Source organism: Malus sylvestris, chromosome 8 (assembly GCF_916048215.2).
Source record: "Malus sylvestris chromosome 8, drMalSylv7.2, whole genome shotgun sequence".
NCBI lineage: Eukaryota > Viridiplantae > Streptophyta > Magnoliopsida > Rosales > Rosaceae > Malus > Malus sylvestris.
Genome location: NC_062267.1, coordinates 25,736,918 through 25,751,724, shown reverse-complemented (window position 1 = coordinate 25,751,724; position 14,807 = coordinate 25,736,918). Strand labels below are relative to the sequence as shown.

At 32.7% G+C, this 14,807-nt stretch overlaps 1 long non-coding RNA gene across 5 annotated transcripts; it reads right to left on the bottom strand.

The window, feature by feature from the left end:
* Nucleotides 1–3,512: 3,512 nt before the first annotated feature.
* On the bottom strand, nt 3,513–5,342 carry LOC126631156 (uncharacterized). 5 transcript variants are annotated; one of them, XR_007626260.1, is made up of 4 exons: nt 5,106–5,342; nt 4,880–4,996; nt 4,453–4,535; nt 3,513–4,248 (listed from the first exon to the last, which is right to left on the bottom strand). It is a non-coding gene; the product is annotated as an uncharacterized LOC126631156 (long non-coding RNA). The 5 variants fall into 5 exon arrangements; XR_007626258.1 differs by having other exon boundaries at nt 3,513–3,848; nt 4,125–4,996; XR_007626259.1 differs by having other exon boundaries at nt 4,453–4,996.
* Nucleotides 5,343–14,807: the final 9,465 nt, after the last annotated feature.

Below are 14,807 nucleotides of genomic sequence, written 5' to 3'. Positions count from 1 at the left end.
AATGAGAAAAACGAAAAAAGAAAAAGAAAAAAAACCTAGGCATCTTCTTCTCCTCCTCCCATATATTTTTTCCCAACAACCATACCCCAAAATTTACGAAAACTCTCTCTCTCTCATGAGATTTTAAGAAGGCGTCATGATTATTAACCTAAATTGGCTAGCCAAGCTAATTCACTCTATTTTTCTAAAGACTAATCACCCATTAAAATTACCATGAAATTAAGAGCTCATCATCATCACTACTTGACCATCTACCTCTCCATTTTTCTATCACCATGCTTTTAAAATCGTCACTGCTTGAATAGAAGAATTCTATAATTTGGCTCTTTTTTATGTTCAAATTTAAAACCCACTATGACTGATGTAATAGTTGTTGACAGCCCAATCGTTCCTCGTGGATGCAATTTCACATAACTGAAAATTTCGAGTAGAAGACAATTACATATTTTCTGTGTGGTTTGTATATTCGTTTTTCTTGCCTTATCAAAATTTGTAATTGGAAAAACAGTTTTGTTCTATGTTTTACTGATGTTATTGAAAAACTGTGTTGTTGTTAATTGGTGGGGGAAACGGTTTGTGGTCGGGAAAAAAATTGCAAGGGGAAGAGGAAGATTCATAGGTTTTGCTGTTTTTTTTAAATGTTTAATGCAAATTTTAATTTGATTTATTTTTCTATTTATTTATAGTCTATTTTTATTTTTTAAATAAAATTAGTTATAAGGGAAAAATTTTCATGAAAGGGGTAAGGTGAAAGTGAATTAAAACCTCAGTGTGTTAGTGTAACTTTGTAAGTTCTTCAACTTACACGTAACGAGTTCATTGTTATGTGACTTTTCAATTTAATAGTATATCATTATGTCTTAAAAAACTTTACGTGTATCTTTGCTTTATTAGAACGAAACACCACTGTTACGTTAAACCAATTCAGTATATTCTCTTCCCCACCTTTTATTGGATATATTAGATAATATATCACTTTCATTGATTGCTTTATTATCTAAGAGTGGGAATGGCACTTTACTTATTCATTCTCCCTTTTAAATTTGCAATAGGATTCTCTCACCTTTTATTCTTATCCTCTTTCATCTCCTCCTGTCATACTTTATTTTTTGTCTCTATAAAAAAATCACTATAAAATATTGACGTGACTTAACCGTTCAAATAAGAAGAGAGAGAGCAAAAAAAAAAAGGAAGGAAGATAATCCTTCTCCTTTAAACTTTCTTTCTTTTATACGTAATCCTGATCAGATGCAGGTGAACTTTTATCTTTTATGGAAAGAAAACTTTGCTATCATTTTTGTAAGAAAGCATGCTTCCATATATATTCATCGTGGATAGACCCGGCAGTTTCTGACACGACACGGTGACACGACACAAAAACGACAAGAAAGTAACGGGTTTCGGGTCAACACGATAACTTATCGGGTCATTATCGGGTGACCCATTAAGAACCCTATACACGCGGGTAACACGTGGGTAACCTGTTTCGACCCGTTAAGAAAAAATTTATTTTGATAATTTTAAAGTTTAATTACTAAAAGATTTCTTATAAAATACAATAGCCATATTAATATATACAATATATTCTATATTAAATATATAGTTTTGTATTATTATTCTATATAAGTTTAAAAAAAAAAAAAAAAAGTTGTAGTCATTATTTATTTTTATTATGAGAGTTCCTTATTATCATTACTAGGATAAATTTTACTTAACATGTTGTTGTCCAAAATTAAAATAAACTAATATAGTATTTGTATAGGCAAGAACTAAGAAGACATACATACAAGTATGAAAAATGTGAAAGAATATATAAACCCTCGTGATTTACACTTACATTATCGTTTAGATTTTTAAAATCCTCCAAACCTTCATGAATAATGTTTTTTATTTGAGGGAAAAATTAATAAAATTAATAATAATTATTGTAAAAGTGTAAAAAATGTAAAAAAAAAATATACAATCACTCATAGTGACAAACTTTACAACTTTCATGAAGGGGTCAACTTCGAAATCCAACACTATAATTCATAAACCTTAAATTTATATTTAACCGTCGATTGTCATTTACGCTTTATTCTTCTTACTAAATTTCATTTTTAAAATTTTCATTTTTGAAAACATGATCATATGGCGGATGTAAGAAGATGAACGGTTCAGATCTTTGATATCACGTTTCGATATTTACAGTTAACTGAAATATGAGTCGATGTGATATAATTTGTAGAAACTTTATAAACATCAAGCAATATTTTCACTAACCGTAAAACTCTGAATATAATATCAACGATCCAAACCGTTCATCTTCCTGCATCCTCTAATAGATCACGTTTTCAAAAAATAAAATCTGAAAAAATAAAATTTGATGAGAACAATGAAGCGTAAATGTAAACAACAATCAATGGTTAAATTTTGATCTATGATTTATATGATTATAGTGGCGAATTTCGAAGTTAAGCTCTTCATGAAAGTTGTAAAGCTTGTCATTACGAGCGTTTATATATTTTTTCTATATTTTTTTACACTTCTACATTAATTAAAAAACTATTAAAGACTTTAGGTAAGTGAAAATATACTTAAAAGAAAATTGTGTTTTATGTTTTGGATGTGACAATATGATATGTATATACTTATTTAGTATTATGTTTTTCATTTGATTATTTATTGGTTTAAAATATATTTTCCTTAACGGGTAACGGGTCGGGTCATATTACCTGTTAATATTATTGGGTCGATTTCGGGTCGGGTCATTTTACCCGTTTATTTTAACGGATGTTACATGACACGACCCGTTAAGATATCGGGTATGATACGAAAACGACACGAACATGAAAAACACGACACGAATGCCAGGTTTAATCGTGGATATGGATTCACCAACCCTATTTTGTGACTTGTCCCAACTACAAAGTATGTCTAATCAGGATCCTGGCTTCTATTTTCTTCTTGCTGGAGACTCATTATTCTAGCTAGCTTCTACGTGATGGAAATTTTCTTCTCTTCTCCCCCTAGACTAACCATATAGCATTTCAGTACTAAATCACTGGGTGAGATTATTTTTCAGTACTAAATTAATGGGTTGTGATTATTTTCTTCTCTTATTATCTTCCATCAATGGGTGAGACCGTTTCAGTACTATACATTAATTAGATGAAAACATACATTTTTATTTTCGTTTTGATTCATACATTTTCTCAGTTGTAATTAATTAAGCTGAGTTTTGAAAAATGTCCGTTGTCTCACTAGAAGAAAACAGTTCATCTATCACGATCTACCACAGACATAATGCCCGTTAGTATTCTGGATATGATAAAAAGTCTCTGTTTCTACCACGGGCTATGCCCGTTGTCATATGCAATGTAACCACGAATTGTGCCCGTAATAGATTGGGATTTAATACCATGTGTTATGGCCATTGTGGATTACAATTGATCACGGCTAATGCCCATTATATAAACTTCCGAAAATAAAATAAAAAATAAAAAATTATTTAATCAATAAACAAATAAATATTTATGTACAAAATTGCATATTTAATTTATAAAAATTCACATATTCAAATATTACACTAAAAGTTAACAACAAAATGAGTAGTTCTATTAAGAATACCAAATCACCGAGTTATGCTACAGTTGTGTACCAAAACATGTAGACTTTGTTTCACTCTAAAACAAACTCAAGTCCTAGTTCCAACCTTGGTCCTCCAATGATATTCATCTTCTCTGCAATCATTTCTTCAAGAAGACACATCTCCAGCAAGCCAACCACACTTCAAATTTGCAGAAATCCGTAAATGTATTAGTTGATATTTGAGTTATAAACCCTCATGAATTAGAACCACCAACCACCTATGAGATAAACAAGGAAAAATATAAAGCTTAGAAATAAAAAATCATCACTTAAGGACATCATATACAAAACAATTCAAATTCACAAAGTCAATTAGACAAAAGGCAAGTAATCATGTATAAGTATAAGTATCAAGCATATGAAGATCAATGGGCATGTCTTCCTCTATGTGTGTGTGAGGGAGAGCGAGAGAGGAGAGAGGAAAGTTTTTCACGGGGCTTACATTACAGTAATTTACCATACTATGTTAAGGTCAAGACAACGGTTCACCAAACCTTGCAATCAAAATTTTCAGTTCTCGGTTGAAGGACCGTGAACCTTCAGTGTGTATTGCAGAGTGAACCCCACTCTTCAATTGATTTAGCATAGTTGTAACTGGTAAGCAATCTCTAGTAGCACCTGAAATTATAAGGACCAAAGAGTCAAGGAACATTTTAACTTCATTTAGCATTAGATACAGTACATACCAACTCTTATTCAACATCCAGCAAAGGAATCAACTTTAATCCTGCTTCTCCAGATAACACTTAGGTAGTCAACTCGTCCTGTACGCTATGATAGAAATATCATTTACTACAGTACAAACAAGAAAGATAGCAATACCTTATAGCACAACTCTTCCAACCAAAACCTTTCTCTGCAACATGATCTTGGAATTCAATGTGGCAGTATAAAGAACCCTGATCCTGGAATTCAATGTGGCAGTATAACAAAACATAAAGAAACATACACCACATGCAGACTCTCGAGTTTGTTCTTTTACTCTTATAATTCAAACATAATCATGCAGGAACACTAAACTCCCATTATGCAATTTGTTTAAATCAATGCCCCAGAATTAATTTCATCACGATTCATTAGTCCAATGATAAATTAATCCCACCCAATTTAGCAACCCAACAATTTTCTTCATTAATTCAACAAGTTATCATAACCAGAGACTTAAAACTTCGATTAGTCTTAAGAAAATTTAATCCCACCAAAAATAAGCATAAAATCAAAGACTTAAACTTGACAATAGTTTACTCACCAGTCGTAATCAGACTTCTCATCCTCTGAATTCAAAAACTCATCCACCCGAATTTTCCCCTGCGGCGCCATCGCTCTAACAGTCTTAGAAACCGTCGCGCCTACGCAGTGTCAGAATCTGCAGAAACCAAACACAACCCACCATCAAAACCAACCTCAAAAACCCAAAAATACTAACAAATAGCGAAACTTTAAACTAAAAACAAGAAATCCAAACGCCGTCGTACACGGAGGAGCAGCAGCATCGGCAATAACGTCGAGCTCGTCGGCGTTCTTTTTTCAGAGGAAGAAGGAGAAAACCGCATTGTTCTCCTCCTTCTCGCGCCTCCACATCTCGAGAAAGGAAGCACTTCATCTCCGTAGTTTAGGGACGAAAATTAGTCGACATAAGCGAATTGGATGAGATCTGGTGGTTGATAGCGTTTGATCTGAAAACTGTAAATAGGGTTCGATAGATATCTGAAATTTGAGCGTCTAATATTATAGTGGTTGATTAAAAAGTAAAAAATTTAAATTATCAAGTTAACAATTACTGCACGTGGTATATTTAAAAAGGCGCTGTTATTAAAACTTTTTCCAACCACGGATTTTCCTCATCGTAATATTTAGGGGGTGTATTCAATTGAGAATGTGAGAGATTTTAATGGATTTATAAGGGGGGTGTATTCAATTAGGATTCTGAGAGAGTTTCAGGGAATTAATAATTCTAGGGGTATTCAATTAGGATTTTAAGTGATTCTCTGAAATTCTAGGTGTATTCAATTAGAATTTTAAAATAGTTTATTAAAATCCTTATAAATCCAGGTGTATTCAATTAAGATTTTAAAGAAGTTTATAACATTCCAGGTGTATTCAATTAGAAATTGATTTTAAAGAATTTGAGAAAGTTGAAGAATTAGAGGGAATTGGAGAGATTTCGTAGTGTATTTTAAGTATCTACAAATCTCACCTCTTCCCATGAGATTTCGAGGGAATTAAATCAAAATTTTATATGGAATCTCTACAAATCAATTAAACTCCATAAAAATCCATGAATTTATAAATCCATTAAAATCTCTCACATTCTCAATTGAATACACCCCCCTAAATTCATGGATTTTTATGGAGTTTAATTGATTTGTAGAGATTCCATATAAAATTTTGATTCAATTCCCTCGAAATCTCATGGGAAGAGGTGAGATTTGTAGATACTTAAAATACACTACGAAATCTCTCCAATTCCCTCTAATTCTTCAACTTTCTCAAATTCTTTAAAATCAATTTCTAATTGAATACACCTGGAATGTTATAAACTTCTTTAAAATCTTAATTGAATACACCTGGATTTATAAGGATTTTAATAAACTATTTTAAAATTCTAATTGAATACACCTAGAATTTCAGAGAATCACTTAAAATCCTAATTGAATACTCCTAGAATTATTAATTCCCTGAAACTCTCTCAGAATCCTAATTGAATACACCCCCCTTAGCTAACTACAATAGGCTTTAAAAGCACGTTGTTATTTTAACCATTTCAACCACGGGTTTGTTTGTGTCCGTTGTTAAAATTATTAATTTACCACGAACTTTAAATGACCATGGTTAAATGTGGCTTTTTATAACGGGCTTTATAGGTCCGTGGTCAATTAGCTGTGATAGATGCGGAGTTGTGGCGTAGTGTCTCCAATTTAGGTAAGTTTGTAAAGTGACGTGGACGTGTTGTCAAGTGTGGGGCATCATTTAGGTTAGGTGCTCCAAATCTAGTTTCCCTTAACTTTTTTTAATTGCAAACAATAATTTACTCTAATCTACACAAAAAAAGAGAAATTTTGAACTCGGAACACAATAAGTTGAAGAAAAAGACATAAACACCGATGCCGAAGCTTTCCTTTTTATAACACTATTGTGCTTTCTTTGAAATAGAAATGGAAATTTGTATCATTATATGCATGATAAAATTGTAAGAACAAGTTTATAAGCTTTCATCCAAGAAAATTGAATCATAACTTGTAAAGAACTATGAATAAAGCAAACACAAGAACAAGGGACCTTGAAAACTTACATGCAGAACTCAGACTTGATGATGAAGCCATTGCAGCTTCTTGTGTTCAAAACCTTCTCCTCTTTTACAAAACCAATGGCTCTTCCAATCAATAGGTCTTGGACTAAATGAACCGTGTTTTTGCAAGAGCAATGGTTTGAACTATACATAGTGTTCCTTCGACTATTCCCTATTAGAATGAGTCTAGGATTCAAACTATACAAACCATAAGGAACCATAAGTCCAAATATAACTCCAATACTAAATTTCAATTCCAAAAGAATCAGGCTATATTCAATTCTGTTATCCTGAAACCATAAGGATAACCAAAACAGCTTTAACCAAGACTTTTCCATATCAATCTCAAACACTATAACTGGTTCGAGTATATGCTTCATACTCATATTCTTACATTCTCCTACTTGAGTATGAAACACAAACAACCAGTTTATTAAGATTTACAGAAGTGATCACTAAGTCTTAATCAAAAACTCTTATTCATATACTTCATAGCCATGCATTTTAGAATATGGGACTCAAGAATCTGATTTGTACATTACAGAAACAATTCATCAATCACTACATATCCAATATGCATTCAACACTTATGTGAACTAAAACATAGGAGCATAGAGTGCACTACTCCCACTCATATAAACCAGTTCTTAACTCAATAGCGTTAAGACCTCAATTAGTAACCAATCTTATCAACTAAAACAATACAACAATAACAGTAACAAGTATGCCTCAGTAAAACCACAAAAATCAATTCACTAGCAAACTTTACTATTATTAAACAAACTTGTTTTCTGGAACAATTCATCACATAACTGGAAGAATTGAACATTATTGAAAACCAAAATAAGTTGATAAAACTAGCTAAACAAGTACTATCAATCTCAACAATAACAACTACCTAATTGTGAAGACCTACTGCCTTAATGCCTCTGCATGCTGATGAAACATCACAACAATCTTCCAATTTCGAAGTAATTCACTCCCACTTGTCAAAAGATTCCAAGACCCCCATCTGTGCAACATGTTCCTTAAATACATTATTTGGCAAGGCTTTAGTAAGAGGATCCGCAATCATTGAACTAGTACGCATATACTGAATATCAATTTCCCCTTTCTTAACCATTTCTCTAACTTTAAGGAATTTCACATCCATCAACCTCGAAGTTGAAGTCTTTTTATTATTCTTTGAGAAAAACACAACAACATTATTGTCACAGAACATTTTTATAGGCCTTTTAACTGAATCAACAAGCCTCATATCAGCAATTAAATTTCTAAGCCAAACAGCTTGCGTCATTCCTTCAAAACAGGCTACAAACTCAGCTTCCATATTTGAAGTTGACATTATAGTCTGCTTAGCACTTTTTCATGACACAACATCTCCACTTAGCTTAAAAATATATCCCTTAGTTGACTTCCTTTCATCCACATCCCTAGCAAGATCCGAGTCAGTAACTCCAATCAACTCCAAATGATCGATCTGTCCATAAACTAGCATGAACCCTTTAGTCCTTTGCACATACCTTAACACTTTCTTGGCTGCCACCCAGTGAGCTTTTCTTGGGTTTGATTGAAATCTTCCTAAAAGTCCAACAATGAAAGCCAAGTCAGGTCTTGTACATATATTGGCATACATAAGGCTACCAACTAATGAAGCATATGGTTTCATCTTCATTATCTTAGCCTCAAGTTCATTCTTGGGACATTGATCTTGGGAAAACTTGTCTCCCTTGTTTACTGGAACATCAACCTTATTGCAACTCTCCATATTGAACCTGTTAAGTACCCTTTCTATGTAGCCTTTTTCAGATAAACCAAGAAGCTCTTGTCTTCTAGCTCTCATAATCTCAATTCCCAAAACATAATGAGCTTCTCCAAGGTCCTTCATTTCAAAGTTTGTACTCAACATGTTTTTAGTGTCTTTCAACAGTTGCACATCCAAGCTTGCAAGCAAAATGTCATCAACATATAAGACAAGAAAAATGAACTTGGATCCCTTGAACTTAAGATAGATACAATCATTTATCTTATTCTCAACAAATCCTTGTGAAGTGACTACCTGATCAAATTTTAGAAACCATTGTCTTGAGGCCTGTTTCAAACCATAGATTGACTTGTTCAACCTGCATACCATGTCCTCGTTCCACCTTTCAACAAATCTAGGAAGTTGAGACATAAAAATCTCCTCATTGAGTTCCCCATTCAAGAATGCAGTCTTCACGTCCATTTGGTGTAATTCCAAGTCAAAATGAGTTGTCAATGCCATGATAACTCTCATTGAATCTTTGGAAGAAACAGGTGAAAATGTGTCATTGTAATCGACACCCTTTCTGTGTGTGAATCATTTTGCAAGTAATCGAGCTTTGTATCTCTCAATTTTACCCTCAACATCTCTTTTGGTTTTAAACACCCATTTGCATCCAATTGGCTTAATGTTAGTTGATGATTTAACTAAAGACCAAACACTGTTTTTAGACATTGAATCAAGTTCTTCTGTCATTACTTGTTGCAATAGAACTGCTTGGGGACTCTTTATTGCTTCTTGATAAATTAAAGGATTAATATCACCATAATCAAATTCTGTCTCTTGGAGATACACAGTCATTTGAGATCACAGATTTCTTCACTCTATTGGATTTCCTTATTTGTGGTTGATCAATCAAAGTCTCTGTAACTTGATCATTGAGATCTTGTTCTTGTTGAAGCTCAACTCCCACTCGATCCCCAATATTTGAATTTTCAATGTTTCCATCCTTAGGTTTTGCCATGTCCTCATTAAGGTCTAGATTTGATGACTGAGACCTTTGGAACACAGGCACTTGATTGTAGTTCACTTGTGAGGAATAATTTTTTTACTGTTCTATTTCTTCAAATATAAATTCGTTTTCTGTTAAGTCGAACACATCTTCATCCTAAAAAAAAAATAGCATTGTGAGTTTCTTGAATCCTTGTGTGTGCTTATGGGCAATAAAATTTAAAACCCTTGGACTTCTCTGAGTAACCGATGAAGAAACATGATGATGTTCTTGAATCTAACTTCTCATTTTGATTGTAAAATCTTGCCTCTGCCGTACAACCCCATACATGGAAGTGATTAAAGCTTGGCCTTCTTCCATTCCGTAATTCAAAAAGTGTCTTTGGAACAGATTTAGATGGTACTCGATTGATGATGTAATTTGCAGTTTTTAAAGCTTCTCCCTAAAGAAAACTAGGAAGCTTGGACCTTGAAATCATACTTCTCACCATTTCCATAAGGGTTCTATTTCTCCTATCTGCCACTCCATTTTGTTGTGGGGGTATCAGGAGTAGTATATTGTGCTTCAATCCCTTGACTTTCAAGAAAATCAGCAAATGGACATTTTTGCTGCCCAGCCTCTGTGTGCCTGCTAAAATATTCCCTTCCCCTATCTGATCTAACAATTTTAATCACATGATTTAACTACTTTTCAACTTCACTTTTAAAGACTTTGAAGCATTCAAGAATTGCTGATTTCTCACTAATAGCAAGGATGAAGTTTAGTTTTGATAATTGGAAAACTCTTTCTTTTGAAATGTGTCCTAATCTTTTGTGCCAAAGCATGAAGGTTTGATCAATACTATGCATCTGTTTGGTTGCTGTGTTTAAAACATGCAGTTTTTCAAAATCCACAGTGCATTGTACTTTCCAAAGGTGATCATGCAAAAATGCTTTTCCTTGCAGTGTACCCTTTTTGAAAAATTTGACACATTCATCATCTCCTATAAAAACATAGCCTTGTTTAACCAGTTTTGATGTGGAAACCAAATTCCTTCTCATCTTAGGCACATATAACACATCATTCAATTGCACTGTAAAATCTTGACTTAATTAGGTGGGCGATAATTGAAGAAAAACTCTTTAAAGGACAGAGAACAAAAGCCCTTTCCCGAAGAACACCATCAAGACACAAAACCCAGTTTCCCAACGGTAAAAAATTTCCGTTATTTAAATATTACTTAAAACAACACCGTTTTGTTCTTCCTATTTCAACGGTTATATTTATAAACTAAACAATGTCATTTTGTTTATAAATTTCTAAGAACCCTAAAGCTTAGTTCGAAACCCAGACAATGTAGTTTTTATGCAACCTTTTGATTAATTACAAGTTGAACTCAATGATTAAAGCCTTATGGCTCTGATAGCACATATAAGAACAAGTTTATAAGCTTTCATCCAAGAAAATAGGTTTATCCAATTGAATCACAACTTGTACAAAACTATGAATAAAGCAAACACAAGAACAAGGGACCTTGAAAAAACTTACCTACAGAACTCGGACCTGATGACGAAGCCATTGCAGCTTCTTGTGTTCAAAACCTTCTCCTTTTTTACAAAACCAATGGCTCTTCCAATCAATAGGTCTTGGACTAAATGAACTGTGTTTTTGCAAGAGCAGTGGTTTGAACTATAGATAGTGTTCCTTTGACTATTCCCTATCAAAATGAATCTAGGATTCAAACTATACAAACCATACGGAACCATAAGTCCAAATATAACTCCAATACTAAATTCCAATCCCAAAAGAATTAGGCTATATTCAATTCTATTATCCTGAAACCATAAGGATAACCAAAACAACTTTTAATCAAGACTTTTCCATATGAATCTCAAACACTATAACCGGTTATAGTATATGTTTCATACTCATATTCTTACAAAAACATCTTAAAAATGCAAGAAGAATATAATGGTAAATGGTATACTGTTTTAGAGGAAATGGGTATGGACTAGGGATCTCGAGTTCGCCGTTACAAAGCCAATTCTAGGTTTATTAAGTTAAGTTATATTCAACTACCACCTACCTCTAGAGTTTGTTTTACATATGTGTGATCAACCATATGATTTGTGGTTATGATCAAATTCTTCCAATCTAAAACTTAACTAGGATGTATAAATTCGATTGCAAATTAAGAGTCTACATACAAGAAAACTTCAATAACCATACAAAATACATGGCAGGATGTATGCATATCATTCTCTATATTCATTCACATGTCAACCAAGATTAAACATAATGTGTACTACAACTTTGATCATATAATTTGTAAGCAATCATAATGGTGATCAAACATTAAGATAAACAAACAAATTAGATATTAAAATCAATGAATAAAACAAGAAGCATATTAGAGAGTTGAATACTTTATCTTAATGATAATTAGTTTTGCAGACTACATCCAAATCTCTAGCTGTTTACACATGGTAAGATGACATCATTCAGAAAAATGCCAAAACAAACAGATGAAGCTTGAAGTTGAATCACCTACCCACCAACAACTTTTTAATGAAATATATATGACTGATTGGTTGGACTTTTGTGGTACTGTAAAAATATAAAGTACTATTGAATATGATCATGGTCTAAAATGGAAAAAGTGGATCGCTTTCTAATATTTGTAGACTAATTTATGGAAGAATTCTATGCCAAACAAAATAAAAACAATAAAGATGTGCACCAAAAAATAAATATTAGAGGTGATCAAATATAGGTGGAAATATTTCCTATATATTCACGACTCTTTATGTTTACATTCTTGTATGCTCTCTCACGTGAGGTGAATTTTCAAGCTAAATACGTGAACAATACGAACTGGATGACGTGGAGCACGTGTACCATTGGGCTGAGCACGTGAGCCAACTTGCTCTGATACCATGAAGAAAATTGAGATTCCATTATAAAACCAATTGACAAAATGAGAAGTTGCCCAACCTCTTAGCCCTTGCAAAGTTTCTCCTTTTACCAATGTGTAACTCTTTTCCTTTCACATTCTCACATTGATTCCATTAACATGGTAGTATAATTAAATATGCACATGATTCATGCTAATTTGAAAGAGTCGATTTTTTTTTTCTTTTTCAATAAGGCAAAACAAAGGATGGGACTTTCGAACTCAAACTTTGAGTGCGGAGGTTAGCAAACTCTTTTTCTTTTTTGGTGGAATAGATTTGCATACTATATCGATCTAGAAGTAGACCGATAAGTCCCAGAAAAGGACTGGATATTGCTTTACTGGTGAAGTCAAATGAAAGACCGAGCACGTTTAAAGCACATCTTATCATGTAAATATGAACAAGCATGTATGATCACTACCGTCATGTCCATCTAGGATGTTTCCTTTCCCACCTAAATCAATTACCAGACCTACCAGCCCCTGCCGAGTCCCACAAATTACTAAAAAAAAGAGGACATCCTGGTCAATTTCCAAAAGCCCAAGTGTGTATTTGCCACTTTAATTCAACCTAAAGAAGAAGGTCACGATCGACTCACGTGCATTATGAGTCCCCAGTTCCCATGATATGTGTGGTGTGGGACGAGTCAGGAGTCGAAACATAAATACGTCGGGAATGGAATGGGGCCTCGATCAGACTTATGAAAGCCAACTTTCCTCTTTTCGTTTTTTTTTACAAGAAAAATAAGGTTTCCGGAAAAGAAAGTTGGCTACGCCGCCCATGATTTGTCTCCATGCACTACTTAACTTGATGTTGCCAAAGCACCTGACTGAACTCGACCCTCTCTCTCTCTCTCTCCCTTTTTTTTTTTTTTTTTTTAGTTAACAACTATGGCATGAAGCACCTGATTCTCTCTGCCAAGTGCTAATTTTGTCTCTCACCTGAAACAAAACAAGTTCCAAAATTGGCACTTTCAAATATATATGTAATACATGTTGAAACTTGTGAACTTGTGAGGGACATACAGTCCCACATCGCCCATTCCACAGATTTAGCTCCTCTTTATAAGTTTTTTCCCTCACTTTCGATTTGAAAGAAATTGAGCTAAAGTCATTGACTTTGGGCCATAAACTTGGAGTTTGAGAATATATATTAAATATCCAAGATGAACTTTGAACCTTAAGTGATCTTTATTTATCAATATTTTGTTGATTTTTTATTTTTTATTGAAGTCTCTGAAATTAATGCAATAATGCATTTCTATGTAAGTTATTATAATTTTTAAACTAAAATTTGATATTTGTAGTTATTTATATTAATGATATTTTAAATAAAATCCATAATTTGTTGAAAATATAAAAAGAAATTATACTTAAATAAAATCCATGATTTATTATTACTAATATTAATGACATTTTACATACAAAAAACTGGTATATTTTATACAAAAAAAAGGTGATACGTTTTATATAATGGGTACATTTCATATAAAAAAACAATGGGTACATTTTACACAAAAGAGATGGTACTTACAAAAAAAAAAAGGGTACATATTACATATAACAAAGTGGTACCTTTTTAAAGACAAATGGGTACATTATTAATAAATTATGGGTACAAATAAAAGGTCAAAAAATATGTGTACAAATAAAAGTTTGAAAAATATGGACACAAAAAGAAATTAATATATGTGTACAAACTAAAACTGAATAGAAAATTGGCACAATTAAAAAAAAGGGTTGCAAATTAAAATGGGTACAAACTAAAAAATAAAAATATATGATACAAAATTTAGCCTTAAATATAAATGTAACATTTCTAACACTAAATGAATAATTTAGAAATAAAATTTAATTATCTTGATATGTAAAATATTTTATTATTGAAATAATTAATGATATTTATTAAAACCAAGGGACCTTGATTAAAATTTGAAAAGGAATAAGCTTTCAATTGATGGAGTTGAAAAAAAAAAAGATGAGAACCTAATTTCTCTTTTAGTTTTTCCGAAATGATAAGAACATTAAATGTCAAAGATGGGCCTTGGACCTTGGGGCTCTTGGGCTTGGATGGACGAAAAACACAAGTCCAATTTTTACGTTTTTGATTTTAAGGATTTAGTTTTTCCGCAAGGATAAGAACAGTTACATCCTTTCTGGAAGAATAAGTTTGAACAAACATAATTGTTCACGAATGCCA